The sequence below is a fragment of the Pavona decussata genome, unplaced genomic scaffold (assembly GCF_977016875.1).
Source record: "Pavona decussata unplaced genomic scaffold, jaPavDecu1.1 SCAFFOLD_254, whole genome shotgun sequence".
NCBI classification, from domain to species: domain Eukaryota; kingdom Metazoa; phylum Cnidaria; class Anthozoa; order Scleractinia; family Agariciidae; genus Pavona; species Pavona decussata.
The window spans coordinates 5,511,541-5,531,524 of record NW_028145657.1 but is presented as its reverse complement, the minus strand read 5'-3'; the positions used below and the strand labels follow the sequence as shown (position 1 = coordinate 5,531,524).

At 39.2% G+C, this 19,984-nt stretch overlaps 1 protein-coding gene and 1 non-coding gene across 2 annotated transcripts in view; one reads left to right on the top strand and one right to left on the bottom strand.

Annotated features, from left to right (window-relative positions):
- The window catches only part of LOC146456769 (NLR family CARD domain-containing protein 4-like), a 151,169-nt gene that overhangs the window by 52,765 nt on the left and 78,420 nt on the right, over positions 1 to 19,984 (bottom strand). The gene's annotated exons all lie outside the window — the stretch shown is intronic.
- Trnal-uaa (transfer RNA leucine (anticodon UAA)) lies at positions 3,692 to 3,765 on the top strand. The gene has a single exon. It is a non-coding gene; the product is annotated as a tRNA-Leu (tRNA).

Sequence of the window (19,984 nt, the reverse complement as noted above, 5' to 3'; positions counted from 1 at the left end):
ATAATTAGGGATGAAGACCGTAACGAGATGCCATTTTGACTTGTGGGCTTGTCCCCATGTGTTGTATCCAAAAAAAAAAATTAATTTTAGCTTGCTTGCAGGATTACTTCGGGCGAATCGTTAACAACTGGCCATTTGACATACGAGAATGCGTATTGAACTGTCAACGCCTGTATTGCGCCAGCTGCAGCTACAGCCATCAGCGATCTAATGGAATTTTAAAAGTAAATACAAGGTACTCCAGAGGCCATTATATGCGCGGAAAGGTGACTTGGGGCCTGGGGAGAGACTTGAGGACAAAACGAGATTTTCAGACCTTCAGTGGTCGCATGCTAATTAATCCTTCACAAAAGAAAAAGCAAGGGACAGATAAATATCTGGCGATCAACAAAAACGACATGGTACAATGTAAAGCTATCTATGAGGAGACAAAACCAGGTGGTTTTACTGTTTGTTGTATGAAGTAGCTATTCATTCAAGCCTCTTCTGACGGCCGCCTCGCCATTTTTGTTTGCCTCGGCCGACGCTCTATACGTGTGATCTTATTTTAATCCCCCTATAACGGCTGCCTCGCCATAACAGCCATTTTTTGTTTGCCCCGGCCGACGCTCTAAACATGTGCTCTTATTTTAATCCCTCTATAACGGCCGCCTCTCAATAACGACAACATCGGCCACTAATACGGGTCCCCAGCCCCAAAATAACCTCTACGCAGGGGCGTTGCTACCACATACTCATATACACACGTAAGTACACTTCAAATCCTGCAAACTGAAAATGATTTAAAGAAATCAAATAAAAAGTTAATTTGGGCTTTTACAAGATTTTCTTTTACTGCAGATCCTTGAATTTAGCTAGAGAAAGCAAGAGATTTCCCGTTTTCAATCAGGACAGAATTCATGGCTAACTAAAACCGCATCAAATCGTTAAAATCTTGGAAAAAAAATATTGCGGAAAAGGCCGCAAATAGCATTTTTGAACATCTTGTTTTCCAGATTTTCTGGGTGGTGGTGGTGGGTCAAAGGGTGTGGGGGGGGGGGGGGTGGGGGGGCGTCTGGAGATTAACCCCCGCATTCTTTTGCGGTGCTTGCCTTTGGCGCTCAATTTTTACCTGTCTGTACGTGCACTAAAAAAAAAAATAAGAAAAATAAGAATTGTATGTAACCAAAATACACCAGTGACGTTAATGCTGTTTAGAGGAGCAAAGGTCACAAAAAACCTCATTTTTAATAGCAGACCCGAGCAGACCTCATATCCATTTTCATAACAAAATGGCTCAAACGCCATGCATTTGTGGTAGCACATAAATGATCATAAATTCGTATATATACACCCATTATAAGGGAATGCAGGCCAGTTCATCAATGACGTTTGCTCACCTGGGCTGAGTTGCTCGAAGCATGGTTAGCGCTAACCATTGGTTAAGAGGTATTAAAACCTATAGGTTGTTATGGTATTTAACCCGGGTTAGCGCTAACCATGCTTCGAGCAACTGGGCCCTGGGCTGAGTTGCTCGAAGCATGGTTAGCGCTAACCATTGGTTAAGAGGTATTAAAACCTATAGGTTGTTATGGTATATATTTAACCCGGGTTAGCGCTAACCATGCTTCGAGCAACTGGGCCCTGGGCTGAGTTGCTCGAAGCATGGTTAGCGCTAACCATTGGTTAAGAGGTATTAAAACCTATAGGTTGTTATGGTATTTAACCCGGGTTAGCGCTAACCATGCTTCGAGCAACTGGGCCCTGGTAGTTACGTTAGGTATGCGAATTACAGTGCGGCGTAGCACGATCTGCGTTTGTCTAAACTGTGTTGTTGTTGTTGTTGTTGTTGTTGTTGTTGGTGTTGTTGGAGGAAGGGGGGATATGGTTTAAGCATGGGTTGAGAAAAAGCCTTTGACTCGTCCTGCTAAAAGAGTCAAAGATAGATCTACAATCATCGCCAAAACTCTTGGGAACATTGCTAAGTTTTGCCTTGCCTCACGTTCCTCCCCTCCCCTGTATCAATGTTGAGTTTCAACTGTAAATCTTAACGCATTATTGTTCGTGGAGAATTCAACATTGAACAGAGGAGGGGGGGGAGGAGGGGGGACAACAAACAAATGCTTAAACAAACGTAACTAATAAAATTTGCTATACCGGGCTTGTTGTCTAACCTTCCCAACAGAAATTGGTGATGATTCTAGATTCAATCAAATGACAGGGAATTGCAGCCGGAATGTTAAGGGACATTAAAGTAATTCTATCACTCCTGAATTTCAAGAAATAGTAGTAACGTGCTCTCCATAATGGAAAGGCGTTAAGGGGTAGTGTCACTAAAAGTGTTCAACTCGATCTCTGAGTCGTCGCATTTCCTCCACTGCTATGTCACTGCGTTCCGCCGCGGAGAAAACGTGTGAATTCTAATAAGCAGAAAAAACATCAGACAGTGATGAAGGAAGGACACGTTCTCGATGCCCTCTTTTTGCCGAAAAGCTTACTGTTGATCTTGTGATGGCTGTTAGCTTACTGCTTTCAAGAAGACAAGTATTACACGTAAGATGAGTTTTTTTCTTATTAAAATAAGTCACAGAATTCACAGAATGCCTCCGGCAGAACTTAAGAAATGAAAAGGTGAAAACGCAAAACTACTAGCAGACAAATGACAAGTTTTCATGCATTTCTGCGGGAGTGGAAACAAATATTAAGCTCAGGATTAAGCTTACTAAAAAGACAGAAGAGATTTTTTTTAACGTATCTTGACTAAAACCCTGAAACCAATCCAAATGTTTGAACTCGGTGTCGGTCACAGTCAAATGCATCCTCCACTGTAATAAGCTTTGTTTAAGCTTATAGCTAAAAATCGAGCTGCGGTTTTACGAATGTGAGTAGGTGTAAAGCTGAAATAATTTTTAGCGTAATTCGAAACTCCATCCATGTAGCCGTTTGTTGTTTTGCGGCACCCTTTGCATGGCCACGGAACTTGATTCCAGGCAGCAAAAAGCTCTTTTTCCGGTTCAACACGAGCAAGAAAATAGTGAAAGCTGACAGAGCTCAATATGGAGGTTGCGAAAACTGCGTAACAACTTTGCAGCATCACAACTTTCCACAACTGTTTAGCCTTTCTCCAACAACAAACAACTAAACTTTAGACATTTTTCGGCTATAGTTCAACCATATCATTCTGGCATAAGTGACGGAAGGCAGCTGACAAAAACTGACACTGTCCGTAGAGTGTAAGCTTTTTTCATTCATTCAACTGTAGTAACGCACGCAGTGCCACCGTTTTGGCGCCTTTTTTGACTTTACTGAGAGAGTCATGTGATCAGAATGCTTTTATTCCAACTTTTCGCGTCTTCTTTCAATTGTTATTGTTTCGTTGTGAGAGTCTAGTCCTTAAATGTGGGCATCGATGAGATCTCTTCCCTGGCAAAATATTAAAAATTGGAAGCCATTTTGAATGGGTGGAAAATTTTCAAATTCTTCATGCGCGATCCTGACCATTTTCACACGTGCTCGTCGCGCGCGTATGGCGCAATTTTTTCTCTGTATTAAGTGAGAACCCTTTTCCTGGCAATTTTGATGGTAAGTTACAGATGTCCGACTACAGCAAACTGGAATTAATTATTAGCCAATCAATGATGTTACTACAGACACGTGACCTTATGAACTTGATCAAAAAAGGGTGTGTTTCAAGAAGGAGCGCATTTTTAGGAGGCGGCGTGGCCCAGTGGTAAGGGCGCCGGACTTAAAATCGGGAGGTCCTGGGTTCAAGTCCCGCCTCGCCCGCGCTTGTAAATAGCCAGCTGGTTTGCCTCCTGCCAGTTGGGATTTTTAACATGTTATGTGCAATTTGATTGTTATTTGTATTGTTATTTGTTTCCCAATATTTCTGAGTGGAATTTAAGGCGGGGATAAACCTGAAAACCGTTTCCACGCCGCTTAAAATCGGCTTAATGGAAATATCTCGTTCACGTTTCAAGCAATCCAAAAACTCTCTGCTTATCCCGTGAGTCTATGTTGTTGGGTGTTTTGTGAATTTTTAGGTGAATTTTGGGTATATTTGAAAGGAGATAGTTTTTCTAGAAGGATTGGTAAAATTAAGAGAAATAAGAAATATTTAAGATTTAGTGAAGTTTTAAAATTAGAATTTATAGTTAATAATTAATAGACGGATACCAAGTTAGTCCACTAGCAACCTGGGGTGCTCTTGCGTGGTTATCGACTGTCTGTTGGTGTTTTAAAAATCATTTTCTCTCTTTTATCTCTTCTTCAAACCTCTAAAAATCCCATTCAAATTCACGTTTACCCCCACCTTAAGTAGCTAAGTGCATTTCCACTATAAACAACAGTTATGATTTTATTTTTATTTATTTTCTCGTATGGCGGCTATAACTGATACCGCCAGGTGTAACCGAAAAACAATTTTGTTCCTTCTCTCAATCATAGGAGTCTTTACGGGACTGTAATTCTTTAACAAATATCTGCTGCTATTATACCGTACTCAGTTCAACCAATAATTGCAGACCTTTGGATAATCTAACTCCCCTCTTGCACTTGCACTTGTTAGAAATACTTATGATTTATAATATCAGTAATCACCTTCCCCATGTATGTTCTTACATTTCATGTCACGAAACAACCTTATGTAAAAAGCAACCGATCAAATCAGCGAGCTCCTATAAAATCACTTTTAGCTTTGTTCAGTGAAGACATTAGCTCTTTAACCGACGCCTTCACGAAAACAACTGACACGAGGAAACTTACAACTTACAACACCACGACTACCACGACAAGGACATTGCAAGACGAACCGGCTGCAATAATTGTTTGTTGATGAAACCTAACCCGCAGTGTTGGGTAACGAGCAAGACTAGTCTACTTTTCCTACAGCTCTCAGTGAGAATTGACGTCGCGACAATATTAAGTTGCCAGATGCTGAGTATTAAAGCAGGTTGGTCGTTTTAATTGTGCGGCATACATTCTGTGACTTTGCCTTGCAAAATGCTCGTCAGCGTTTTGTTGCAAGAAAAATTGGTCCGTGTAAGGGAGTCTAAGGTTGTAAGAATCGCGTCAGATGCAAACATTTTAAACGATATTTCTCCGTAAGAGTAAATATTTATTGAAAGCTACTCTGCAAAACTTTAACTGAAGAATTAGCTAAAGATGGCTAAATGTTTGAGAAAAAGAAAGCTATGACGTAATATTTTGCTTTTGTAACGTGACTAATCAACAAGTAAACAAAATAGTCATCAATATTGATTTATTTGTAAACAATACAATGAAACTATACACTTGTATTCATGATTTATATCAAAGCAAAACATGCATGATTTACGTACAATAAATAATATCGCCGCACTGTCGGCTTCACTTCTAGCCTGAGATATTTTCACTACAAATCCCAACTTTTCGTCATTATTGGGTATCCTAATTATATACATAAAGTCTATTTATATTTTGTACTTTTGCTTCGGGATGCGAACTCACGGCATCCAATTATTCTAATGTGGGCCAACAATTCTGGCTCAGAATTGAAGAGGAAAATTCCCGTCTTGGGTTTACAAAACTTCGAATTTAATCATTACACATCAAAGATGTACAAAACAACACCGGAAAAAAGTACGAAAATGCATCACGCACGTACTGACCTATTATTTTGCTCATCAAAATTACTGTTTTCTAACGTTTTCGTTAACTTGCTCTGAATTCTGATCGCTACTCTTCATTTTAAAATGTTTATCGAAATCCTGTAAACTCGCAAACTATACAATATTTCGTAAAAATCTTTTCTGGTTCTACCTTGTCGAGTGCTGTACCCTAAACACTTTCACACACTCTGCTTTCCACGGTTAATTTCTGGTACAAATTTTTCTCGCACTATTCTTGCGCTTGAGCCGCAAACTAGCAGCGATTTCAGTGAAATTTGGGCTCGATTCCACTACAATGTTTCCCGCGATTCGCTACAATTTCCCCAAAATCGCCGCCAAGTTCTATGACGTTTCCAACTTTGCGATATCTCGGTGACAAATCGCGTTCAAATCGCACTGAGATCGCCGCTAGTTTACACTTCAAATCTTCATTGCAGCAACACTGTACAAAAAAATTGCACACAAAATCGGTAACTTCTTTATCAATTTGAACATGTATTCTGGGCTGGCTATTGCCTGGATCAGCAAAAACTAAGGATGACATTTCTTCGAGTGATTTCCAATTTCTTTTGAAGTAGAATTTCGATAACTACAACCGTCAGGTGAAAATCGATGAAGGTCGATTCCACTGTCGAGTAATTTTACATGCCTTAACGCGCGTAAATGAATGTGTGTAAACAAATCGAGAGAAAAAACATATGGGCAGCTACGTCTGTGGAAAATGTTAAACCTGGTTCAACTTTTTTACCAGGCGTAACTCGTCCATACGTTTTGTCAAGTTTGAATTACGCACAATCCACGCCCGTTTGAATGCACGTAAAATTCGGCATGGCGCGGAGAATTCGAGTTCGGGAGGTTCGACTAAACGATATTTTGCAGCAACTACTGTACACCAAGCTGAGATGTAAAAAGTAACCTTACTGACAATCTGTTTAAGCACAAAAGACACGACGGCAACGACAACGACAACGCCGTAAAACAAAAGGTTTAATGAGCAAAAACAATCGCTCTGCACGTGCGTTTTAAATTTTGGCACTTTTCTTGGCCATTCTCTGCAAAACAACAACGTGAAATGAACAAATTCAAGGTTTTGTGGAGAACGTGAACACACGACGGTGAATTTTTTATTCTCTTTCTTAACTTGAACGCCACTCCTACCAATTTGGTTCCTGGATGGTTCGCCGTTTCTAAAGAAGTTGAACGAGATGAAATAATAGTGAAGTAGCACAAATGAAATTAACTTATATTTTCAGGTGGCGTTTTCGTTGGCGTTGCCGTCGTCGCTGATAAAGCTCTCGGTAAAATTCAGGCCACGTGATACAAACAAAGCTTTCAGCTACATGACTGACCACACCATTAAGTGGGTTCCCTGTTGAATAATACAGGAATAATACAGGAACACTATTTGATCAGTAAGAAAAACTACAAATCAGTTATCAGCCAATTAGCTGAAATTTTCTGGAAGGACTAAAGATGTGCAATAAAACGCAAACAGTATTTTCACTAAGGTTTTATTTTCAACTACGAACAGAAAAAGAAATGTTAGTCTGAACATAGTGATGTAAATCCGCGTGGAGTTTGGGTGAGAAGAAGAGTGTCTTTTCAGACCACAGGCAGCCCAAGCTCACTATCGGAGAACCGTTGAATTATAAGGATTTGTATGGGAATACAACGGATTTGTGTAAAATGGTAGAAAATAACAGTGTTTTGTCAATAAAGTCAACTTACCCTGTTTCTTCCTGTATTCTTTGTCATTTACCAGCTGTTCAAGCCGATTCGGAGCGATTTCGGCGAGTTAGCGTCATTCGGGTTTCCACTGTTAAGTGTAACGAAAGGCCAAACAGTATTTCAGCCATGTCCGAAACACGAAACGGAATAAATCCGTTGAAATCATCTCTGGTGTCCCAATTCCTTCATAGAATCAACGTAGAGATGAATATCTATCCTTCCAGCGCATTTCCGACTCGATTGAAGCCGTATCACGTTTGCTAGAAAGATTTTCTTCCAAGTCGGCTCGCTTCTGAAATTTCGAAAGACCCGCGGCCAGAACGCCTTGGACACATTGAACGTTCGAACAGCACGCTGGGTAACAAAAGCTCCCTGGCACGGGGGGAACAGCGGCCAGTTGTCCACAGACAAACAGATTTGTTCGCGGGGTCTCCTCGTGCCTTTTTGTGAAGACCGTCAAGGGACCATTGTTTCCATCGACAAATCAAAATTACTACCGGACGTGTTTCCCAAATTTAAAGAGCGCGATCTATTCAACCTAAATTTCCGGTACAGAATCAAATATATCGACAACCTGTTGTCCCTTTCCCGGAAATTTGGAAATTCCGGGAATTTTCTGTTCCATTGGTCATACCATTCGCCAGATGCTCAGCCCAAGTTTCTTACGGGATTTAAAAATAGGCACTCAAAGGAGTGCATGTGGTTTCAGCTACCATAATGAAAAGTTGTTGCCTTTGTTCGAGTGACCCTCAAAAGTCATTAAGAAAAGTAAGAAAATGAAAAGGAATCTCTTCAAAGATCAATAAATTATGTGTGACTGTTAGATTTACTGTAGGTTTTTTGTCTGCTTAACTCCGTTTTGTGCATTTATGAAAAAGTTGCAAAGCTGGGGTGTTACTTCGGTAGCTGTACGTTATATGTTAGTGGGGTTGCAAATTTGTAGGGAGATTATTTTCCAAATGAAAAAGGGGAATTTTTAGACTGCCATTATAGGCATCTCTCTAGCAATCACAAGTTTTGTGTATAACTATGCAGGTTTCAAACTATGATCTGTAGCAAAGTCAGCGACCAAAGGAATTCTAAACATGCGGTCCATTTTAAATCAGCCAATCGATGCTTCGGGCCCGTGCAACGATTGTAGAATATTGCAGTAAGAAAACAATGTTGTATAAAATTCAGAGGGGTAAATGAACAGCTCTAGTCAGTGCCAAAATTGTGCAGCCTAATTTGATCGTGTTGTCATATGGGCGAATTTGGTATGCGCTGGAGGATTTCGGTTTGTTTACACTTTAACACACAGGGGACAGTAATAGATATGGTTTGGCTCTCCCATGGTTTGCATGGTGAAGAAGTTCCGTTAGGATCAAGACACACAGATATACAGACAATAAGCTTTCTTAATTGAAAAATTTATTCAGACAGACCCGTGTTCACCCTTGAAAAGCAAATACGTTCAATTTTCGCCTCGAATGAAGGCTACGTGATCCAAGCGTACCGCGAGTCACTAAAGCACAATTTCTCGATTCTATTAAACTGAGTACGTTTTTCGAAAATTTCGCCAAAGCTATTTGAAATATGACAAATCGATCAATTTAACATAAAGCATGATAAAATTCAAATTCAAACCTGTAGTATTTTGTGGATTGTCAGGAGCACACAAAAATTTCCGAGAACGTCTACAGCTCATGTGATGATTTGCAGATCTTGTTTGCGATCGCACGTGTTTCGCCTTGACACGATCTCGAACAGGAATTTCTCCGCTATGAACTCACTGGTTTCCTCTTTTTAAGCAGCTGAGTGTTCCTTAGAAGTTGCTCTTTTGATTTACGGTATTGAAAGCCTGTGTTTTCCTTCCAAGAACCACAAACGGCCACCTTGAAAATCCACGCAATAGAGATGCGGAAGCCATTTTGAATTGAACACGAGGATCTTCCGTACGAATAAAGCCGACTGAGACTCGTAAACCTGTCGGGGTGAACCTTCGGCATTCCGAACCTTTACGGAAAATGGACTTACTTACTTACTTTCTTACTTACTTACACTACACGATGACAATGTAGGTTTCAGCTTCTACAAAGCTGAAACCACAAAAATTACACTCGCGTTTTCTGAATAAATTTGCGATAATTTCTACTCATTTAGTTTGTGTAATGTGGCCGAACTATCCAGGAGCTAACGTCGTAGGAGCGACTTTAAAGTTCAGAAAGGGAAAGGAAAATAATCATCAAGTGTTCACGTTCTCCATAAAACCTTGAATAGTGATTACACGTCGTTGTTTTCATGTTGTAGAGGACGACAGAGAAGTGTACCAAACTTTATAGCGCACGTGCAGAGCCAGTGTTTGCTAATTAAAACTATTGTTTTCTGACGTTCTTGTTGTGGTCGTCGTCGTCTCTGCAGGTCCCAACGATAACGAAAAAGACACCAGAAAATATATCTTTATTTCATTTATGCTGCCTCACAATTATTTCAACCCGTTCAACGTCTACAGAAACGGCGGACTACGCAGAAATAAAAATGCCGCTCCTTCGACGTTAGCTCCTCGATAGTTCGGCCACATTACACAAACTAAACGAGTAGGAAATATCGCAAATTTATTCAGAAAACGCGAGTGTAATTTTTAAATCCCGTAAGAAACTTGGACTGAGCATCTGGCGAATGGTATGACCAATGGAACAGAAAATTCCCGGAATTTCCAGATTTCCGAGAAAAGGGACAACAGGTTGTCGATATATTTGATTCTGTACCGGAAATTTAGGTTGAATAGATCGCGCTCTTTAAATTTGGGAAACACGTCTGGTAGTAATTTTGATTTGTCGATGGAAACAATGGTCCCTTGACAGTCTTCACAAAAAGGACACAAGGAGACCCCGCGAACAAATCTGTTTGTCTGTGGACAACTGGCCGCTGTTCCCCCCGTGCCAGGGAGCTTTCGTCACCCAGCGTGCTGTTCGAACGTTCAGTGTGTCCAAGGCGTTCTGGCCGCGGGTCTTTCGAAATTTCAGAAGCGAGCCGACTTGAAAGAAAATCTTTCTAGCAAACGCGATACGTCTTCAATCGAGTCGGAAATGCGCTGGAAGGATAGATATTCATCTCTACTTTGATTCTATGAAGGAATTGGGACACCAGAGATGATTTCAACGGATTTATTCCGTTTCACGCTTTGGGCATGGCATCCTCGGAAACCCAGGGGCAGTCAGTCGGGGGCGGGCGAAATAGCACGAAGAAAGTTTTTAAGAACGGGCGAAGGAGCCCCTGGGTACCGAGTCTCACCGGACCATTTCCAAACGGCTTCGTGAATCCCGGCTCCCGATTGGGCAGAAAAATACCTTTGTATTATTCTGCCCAATCGACGAGCGGCAACTCTCGAGTCACCTTCGTGTGTTCCTACACGCAGTTTGTTGTCTTGTCATACTTCTCCGGTGTCCGTGCGAGGAAAATTTTATTAAACCAGAGACGAAAGAACTAAAATAACGACTCGGGAAGTCGTTTCGGATGCTAGCAGTAGGATCGTCGCAATTTCTACCGAGAAAATTCTGTCATTGACCGATCGCAAGGTACGAATGCGTAAAGTGACCGATGTAAAGCGTGTCGAGCTGAAAGTTTTCCTCGTTTCGTGCACGAGCCAGGTACATGTAGTACATGGATACCGGGCGGTCAATAATTTTTGCGCGCATCCATTCGCACAGGTAACTGAGGTTTAAAATCCTTTTACTTAGCCGTGTTAATTCTATTAAGTAGTAAGGTAGTTATTAAAGAGGGCTGTCATTATTCCAACTAACCGAAAAATGAGAGAAGCGATTGTTGAAACTCTGAAGGTTTTTCCTGTCGTTGATGATCTAAAGCCTAACAGGAAGTTAATTCTTGAGCATGTCGTTCGTAGAAAGGATGTATTTGCAGCACTACCCATTAGATTCGGTCAAAGCCTGGCATTTCAGATCTTGCCAAGCGTTTAAAAGTTTTGTATAGCCCGGGTTTTGATACACTGTAGAAGTGTATGGTGGTAATTGTGCCGGTACAGCTTGGCTTTGTTCAAAGCTGCCTTTGTTGGGGAAAGTAAAGAAACAAGATAAATTATTATAGTGGTTACACACACGACTGTCTGTATATAAAAAAAAAGATGATAATCGAATATATAATAATAAATTAATATTGAGTTATTAAAGGAGTGTGATTCTAAAGACCATGCATATGAGTTTGAGTTAATACGTAGTGAAACACCATGGACATGATTAAGGCAGGGTGATAATACAGTGTGTACATGCTTTGTTGACTATCTGTGGCACTGTAATATCTTTTATCCAAAATGTCTATTCTTTCACTTTACCATATTTCAGTGGAGACTGGTAATTTATATCCTAGCATTTTCTGACCATCTGACAGAATTTAAACTACATGCAATATCTGCAAGCACAGAAAACCTACTCTACTTGGCAGGAGTAACACTTAAGTTTGTGTCATGTACTAAACACCTGACATATCATCGATGAGAGGACAACAGTACAATGTATGTGTCCTCTATACAGTTTTAATTAACAATAAGCTTTAGAAATTATACAGCTTTTAAAAGACAAATTTTTGAGGGGGATGTAATTCAGTCCTTCATGTCTTAAGCTATCTTTTTTGTTGTACGGTTCTCACAAAACACTCTTTAAGCTTTATAATGTTTACTAGTGGACAACAGTGTGAAGTTCATCACAGACCACAGCAACAACATTCTGCCTCTAATGCAGCTGTGAAAATATTTATCTGCATTAGTTAATTGTCCCCAACAAATAATTCTGGAATTCTTAATTAAAATTGAGATTTAACCTTTTCCCTAATGATGTTATTTTTTTTTTGTTTACCCTGGGAGTACTGTTGATGGACTCCATGCCAGTATACATCAGTGTTGAAAAAAGCTTCACATCCATGACATGATTTGTGCACTTTGAATTAATTTTTTTACAACCATCTTTTCTCTCTCCTTGTCTTTAGCTGATGCAAGGTTGCCAGGCCTCCCACTTTAAAGATAGTCAAATAGCATCTGCAAATTTATGTTTTATGTTATATATGCTTTAGCTCTAGGATTATATCATGTTGGAAATAGCAAAATTTAAAACACCATTCATTTTACAGTGTTTCCAAAAGTGGTACACACAGTGGAACAGTTGGTGTCAGCCTCCAGGATGACAAATGATTTCAAGAGCAAAGTTTTAAATTAAATATAACTGCTGTATTTATCACCAGTAGAAAATTCATTTTGCATTGGAAATCTTCATGTTCTGAGACATACAATTGTAGGAATCTTTCAAAGGAAGTACCTGCATCTACAAGAGCGATTGCATTCTCATCAGTTGAATGGTCACCACCCAGATGTATGAAGAATTTTTGATTGACTTCCCTACAGTGGGAACATACTCCTCCCTCCCCCCCTAGTGCACATGTTCCTCTTACAGTGTTGTGAATTTCATCCCAGGAATCTTGTTGTTATTTTCTTCCAGGAGACTGGAAATTATGTACGTACGATTTCATTAAAGGGTTTAGCTAACATTATAATAAATTTGTCAGATCTTTATTACCCTCTAATAATCTATTTTCATTTGTTCTGAAAACAGTAATAATCAATCCCAAAATTTTATGTAGGTTTTGATTGTTAATTTTCAGGTAAAATTAAGAAGTTGAGCGAATCTGGGTTCTCTAAAAAATAAAATTATTGAACAGTGAAACAGCAATATCCTACAGAAAACAATTCAAACACTCCTAAAAATGTACATAACACTGGCAGGCTGGAGAACTTGCTCCCTTTTGGGTTATGTTATCTAAAGCCTTTCAGATAGTATTTTCCAAATTAGCATGATACCGCTATGGTGACGTATCATTAAGAATAACTTTGATGCAATCATAGGTATGCTGTTACTACATACAGCAGGGGATACTTCTAAAAAGTAAAAACAACAACAACAAAGTAGAATGTTTACAAATCACTTGATAAAAGTGGTATGTAATTGGACTCCGTTATATTATCCTTCAATCATTTCTGCTCAACAGCAACAGGAAACCTAGGGGACGTACAGCAAAAGTGGAACCAATTGTAAATCAAACCACACTGCCAGTTGTCATTTTCATATAATATGATGTTGATGAACTCACAAGATTTTATAGCAGAGATCACTTGCAGAAACAGAAGAATATAATTAAAATAACTTAAGTTGAAACTTACAAACCAAGACTGCTGGCTCATTCCCTTGCGGTACTGGTGAGTATTGTGCAGTTTCAGAAAATACCCATACTTCCCCCATGGAAGGTTTCGTTTTGTACTGCCCTCCCCCAAGGAAATCCCATTTTAACTTAATAGTTTGCTTCTAAACTTTTGACTTTTGGCTTGTTTTAATTTGTAAAAGATTTTGTGTGGTAGCCAGGGCTTGGTTGTTCATTGCAAGGTTAGGTTAACCCAGGGTTAATGCTAAAGTGAAAGCAAATTAGGATCATTTTTTTTTTAGTATACAATAATACCCTTTTTTGGTTGCTATAAAATGGCATGTAAAAACTGGATTGATATATATTCAAGTTAGAGTTAAGCAGGGCTCAGGCCTATGGGCCCTGCTGTTTGATATTCAATTCCTGAAAATGAAGCAGTAAATGTTTGAAATTATGTGATAAGATCAATTTTAAATAAGCTCTTGCTGACACTGTCTTGATATAATAAATTGGAACATTTATCATGTTGGTTGCTTACCTTTTTATTTGGCTGGCACTGAGAGAGATAAAGTTGACAGCACTCTACTGACACAACAGAAACAAGTGGTGGATTTGGTGTGGATAAATTGGGTACAGTAATATTTTACACATGAACGCTTTAATAATTATTTCTTTGGTTGTACATGTACCTCTTGTTACCAACAGTTCTTTTTTCAGGGCAGTTGGATTCGAACATAAGCCCACAGTCCTCCTTCTTGACTTGTATGTAAGTTATTGTTTGGTCACCGGGGTGTTATGCTTTTCCAAATTCATTTGACAAGTTCCGAACTGACAGGTGATCAACTTGTTTAGACTGTCACCATGCCTTTTTAATTTGGTATTTACAGCTAACACAAACTGCACGAGGAAGGGTTCATTTTCACTCACATTTTCTGATTTTCATTGAATACAACCTTAAAATAATATATATTTTTTTTTTATTTAAAACCTCAGAAATTTACAAAGGTGTTCATTTAATATGAGTTCAAAGCTCACTTATACATGCATATTCCTCCATAAATCGCATCATTGCTACATGACGCCGTGTACTTATCTGGCACGTGCAGCAAAATAAAGCAACAAACGAGGAAAAGTTTCAGTTTAAAAACCCCATCCGTTTAAAATACTATTTACTCAGAAAAGTGAAACGTTTGCCAGGCCAAAAAAATGTAAGTTCAAACACGAGCGTAAATTCAAGCTTTACATCGGTCACTTTACGCATTCGTACCTTGCGATCGGTCAGTGACAGAATTTTCTCGGTACAAATTGGGATGATCCTGCTGCTAGCATCCGAAACGACTTCCCGAGTCGTTATTTTAGTTCTTCCGTCTCTGGTTTAATAAAATTTTCCTCGCACGGACACCAGAGAAGTATGACAAGAAAACAAACTGCGTGTAAGAATACACGAAGTTGACTCGAGAGTTGCTGATCGCCGATTGGGCAGAATAATACAAAGGTATTTTTCTGCCCAATCGGGAGCCGGGATTCACGAAGCCGTTTGGAAATGGTCCGGTGAGACTCGGTACCCAGGGGCTCCTTCGCCCGTTCTTAAAAACTTTCTTCGTGCTATTTCGCCCGCCCCCGACTGACTGCCCCTGGGTTTCCGAGGATGGGCATGGCTGAAATAGAGTTCGGCCTTTCGTTACACTTAACAGTGGAAACCCGAATGACGCTAACTCGCCGAAATCGCTCCGAATCGGCTTGAAAAGCTGGTAAATGACAAAGAATACAAGAAGAAACAGGGTAAGTTGACTTTACTGTCAAAACACTGTTATTTTCTACCATTTTACACAAATCCGTTGTATTCCCATACAAATCCTTATAATTCAACGGTTCTCTGATATTGAGCTTGGGCCGCCTGTGATGAGTTGAGCGAATGTTGGAGCAAATGTTGAGGCCATTTAAACAGGCCTTCAGTGTATATAGGGTCATCTTTCGCACACTTCAGATTAGTTACCATGGACTGTTTTGTTGGTCATCCGGTCCCACCACTCTCTTCTTTATATAAACCTTATTTCAGGTCCCCAAGGCGTTCATAATTAGACGGGGACACAAGTTATAAATCTATGCTCGATGGGCGGACATGATTGAACAAGACTTTTCACAATAGCGAGAAGCCACTTAATATAGGTTTGACTTTTGACAAGGGTGTGGTCAGTAGTGTAGCTCAAATAACCTGCACTTAATGCACCAAGTATCGGCCCGCACGCAACTGGGTGAATCTTCATGGCAATAATTTCGCAACGTTTTCTTCACTGAGCACGTTTTACAAGTCCGGACGACATTTTTAATTTCTTCCATACTTTGTTCAACCTTACTTAACTTCAAGAGCTCCGTCGTCCTGTTTTAGTACGCCACACCTTTTAGTCAAACGTCAGAACACAACAGAAACGCCATGTTTATTTACTTTTCCACGAAATTAATGACGTTTGAGCGCATTTTGATTAATGTTTGCACTTTGAATATTTGTGGGGTTTTTTTTAAAGCAGATGCGTTAACCAAAACAAAACTTAGAGTTCAATTTTGCCATGATTTTTGATAGAGAAAAACAACTTTAGTCCGCCCAGTGCCTACGGGGTCTCAGTTACATTTGTACTGTAGTTTTGTGGCTTTAGAGAGTTCAGTGAGCTTCTGGTCTCTTGGTTACCTGTCCAAACTGTGCGGCTGATTCTCCTTGAGTTATGTTTCATCCAGTCTCTTCAGTGTCTTCAGCGTATTCACCACTAATGCCATACAACCTTTCCCGCTCTTTCAATTCAGCCTCTGTCCTCAGTCGGTATTCCTTAGTATCCCAATCCTCGGTCTGACAGAGAAAAAAAAAGCAACAAATGAGAGATCAAGAAAAGTTACTTGCACAATTGTTAAGCTGGGTCTATCAGGCTACGCCAATAAGAACAAATTGGAAATCAATAAAGGTCACAAGCCGAAAGGCGACTGCATAAATGGGACGATTACTATTTGGTAAATCTTTTCCAAGCTGTAAGATAACGGCAATGGCGAAAATAATATGTGCGAGGATTGGGGAGAAGGTAAGCTCTCATAATTAAGACAAAACCAAGAACAATGTTTTGGCCATTCTGTACGTAGAGGGTGCACTGTTGTCATCCATCTGTTAATGTTCAAAGGTATGATTTAATTAGAGAGGTACTTCTACATTCACTTCTCTCATCACCACTTTCGCCTTCGGAAAAAAACCCCATTTTTGTCGGAGAAAAAATAGTACATTTCAAAAGCAATATCACAATGAGCGTGGGTGACGTTTCCATGTTTCACGTAACATCATTTTCAAGACTAAATGTATTTAACATTGGAAGGTGAATTTCGATTAAAGATTTTCAAACATTCCTGCAGGGCGTGAATTTAATACGAAATACCTAATCTTGCACGTAATGAGTTGCCTTGTACATTAATTTCCTGAATGAAAAGTATTTCGTAAATTGGACAGTAAAATGTGTTTCTACACTTGCAGGGTACGCAAACCTTTTTGACAGGTCAGGTTTAATAAGTCCATGTTGATATGTACCGCGCCCGAAATGACCCCCTACCCCCAAATTGACCTCGAAATAATCTCCAACTTTTTGTACTCTAACCCGAAATGCTCCCCAATTTATTTTTGTAATGATGTTTCAATAGGCTGTTGTGGAGTGACCAAAAACGAACAAAATTGGCAAAATGTTCACGTATCTATACATTTAAGGAACGTGTATTAACAATTTCACTCAGTCGTCTTTTTTTAATCATACAAAAGAAACCGCTGCTTTAATTGTTAATAACAATGTACCAAAGAAAGAGATGCTAAGACAAGGCCATTATCATTTTTAACGCTTACAAAAGATCGAAAAATGTTTCTTGACAACTTGAAATAAAACATAACAAGCACAACAAACGTCAATTGTAATGATAAACGTTGGGAAAAAAAAAACAACTTGATCCGGCAAAGAAGCAAACTGGTATCTTTTTAAGTTTGAATTTTTCAGCAAAGATACAAAATGATAACGAGTTTGTGAAACCAATAGCGCTCAAAATCGACAATATGAATGCGTCGTACATTTTATCAAACGGCGTTCAGTTATTAAAACCCAGTTACGGTTTTAAATAGATTTTCCATTCAACAAAATAAAACGCTTGCCACTACATTCGGCAGCTTCATGGCCAGCCTCCTACTTCATACATCGCTTAGCTTGCAAAATATTTCATGTAGTAACCTTCGAACGTTTTTAAAACTAAAAGAAGTCTTGGCTCTGCTGCCTTGAAATCCCGTCATACAATCATTTCATCTCCACAAAACATATCTGCTGATACTATCGAAGGCCTTTTTGAAATCTATAAAGTTGTATACAAGGAGGATTAAGTAAGTAAGTAAGAATAAACGTCACGGACACATGTTTCATCGATATAAACGCACAATAATACATTAAAGCAACAGGACGATGATTAACCTTGTTAACTGTACTACAGAAAGAAACTTTACGCTCACTCAAACAGTCTTGCACTCACCGGCATACGGAAACATTTTTTTTTCAGAAGGAATGAAGTTAATTTGCCCGAATGAAACTTGTTGGTAGCTTGTGCAGAGAGAAGGCGGTGTCGGGGCTGCGCATTAAGCGAGTGATCGTAACAACGTGACAAGAAATGTTTATCTTGTAAAACAGTGTTCAAATGTCTACCGGTCTTAAAACGCGGCGTTGCCAAAATTATCAAGGAGAAAATTGTTTCCAATTCCGCAGTGAAGCATGCCATTCCGTTCTGAAACTGAATTACTTGGGAATCATTTCGGCTCGGCCAGCGTGAAAAAATTGGGGATCATTTCAGTTCCGAGGGCTATACAGATAATGAGCATGTGCTTTACAATTGAGGATCGTCTGGTTATTTGTCCTGCAATGCGCTGGCAAAAGTGCTGCTTTGTGTAACCAACATTTTATTCAAGAACTTAAGCCACCACTCAAAGTAAAAAGTAAACTTTTATTTATATTTAGCTTTCAATGTTAATTGTCTTTAGTCTTCATAAAGATCTTACGAAAACATCGAAACGATGATTCCCGCTATTTTGATGCTTCAACAAGCAACTTGATATTTGAGAATAAAAGAGGCAAAGAAGTATCTATATCTTTAAATTTTCTTGAAAAATAAAAAGAATATATAAAACAACAGGACTGTGACTGCGGTAAACCTTACCTTACAGATTGAGCGAGCAATGTTTCACATGAATGTACACAGAGACGAGCCCGTACAATAATCTCTAAAAATGTACAGAAATTCTTTTGCATTGAATTTGTTTCTTTCATCACGTTTTATCTTCCACCTTTTACTATCCACAATCGAGTCTCTATTTTGACTTCCCAAGAGCCAACGCACCCCACGAACATTTTATTTCGAGAACGGCTGAGAAAATGGTTTACACTTCAAAGCGATTTTTCTTAATTGAAATAGAGATAAAACATTTAATGGCGTCCTTCTCCGTTCACATCAGTGCTATATCAGTCTTAGGGAGCAAGAGCGCTTCACTGTTGTATGCTGAAGGGCAAAAATGTTTCCATTCAGCTAATTCGCAAATGGATCGGTCATCAATATCTTCACAGCCCTGTTGGTTTTGTATCCTATTTCTAATCCAAAATAGGAAAGAGTAAACAACCTTGTAACCTATTGCGTAGCACAAATCGAAAGTCGCATACTCGGCTTTTCGCAGCGTTGTTTACATGATGAGCGAAACTGGAAACCAGTAAAGTGCACAAGTTACACAGTGGTTTCCATCATCAAGTCGATCTTAATCGGTTCCTTAGTGATTATAGATCAAAATATTTTAATCATTTACTATTAACTCTGTCCGTAAGAAATTATGCTGACACAACAGAGACCGACTGCCTAAATACTCAATCTTTGTTTAAAATAACGACAATTTGAATAATAAATATTTCAGCACACATACAGGTTACTGTAGATTTTGGTGGTTTTCTTAGTTTTAAATGTTTTCCTAGATTAAGTGAGTACATTCAAAAACAAAACACAATAAAAGGGCAAACCTGTTCACAATACCCCACACAAAACTTTACCAAAACAATCACAGCGAAAGAAACCAAATTTCATAAAATAGTGATATTTCGCGCTGATATGTCACTATTTAATGTGCCAAAAAGAGGCCTATTGGCTGCTGAAACAAAGGGTTCTTTCATTTTGATGGTCGACTTGTTTCAATAACAAGGAGAACGTTTGTAAACGGCAAACAACGCTATAAGATGCATTGGTGATTCTAATCTTCCAATGGACAATTCAGTGAACTGAGGTACAACTATTTATAGACAACTATAGCCAATTTTACGTCGTGATTGGCACGATACTCAAAAAAGGCGAAAAATAAACTTCACAAAACATACTTCCATGGAATTTTGCGAAATTAAGCACAGAGGAAAACT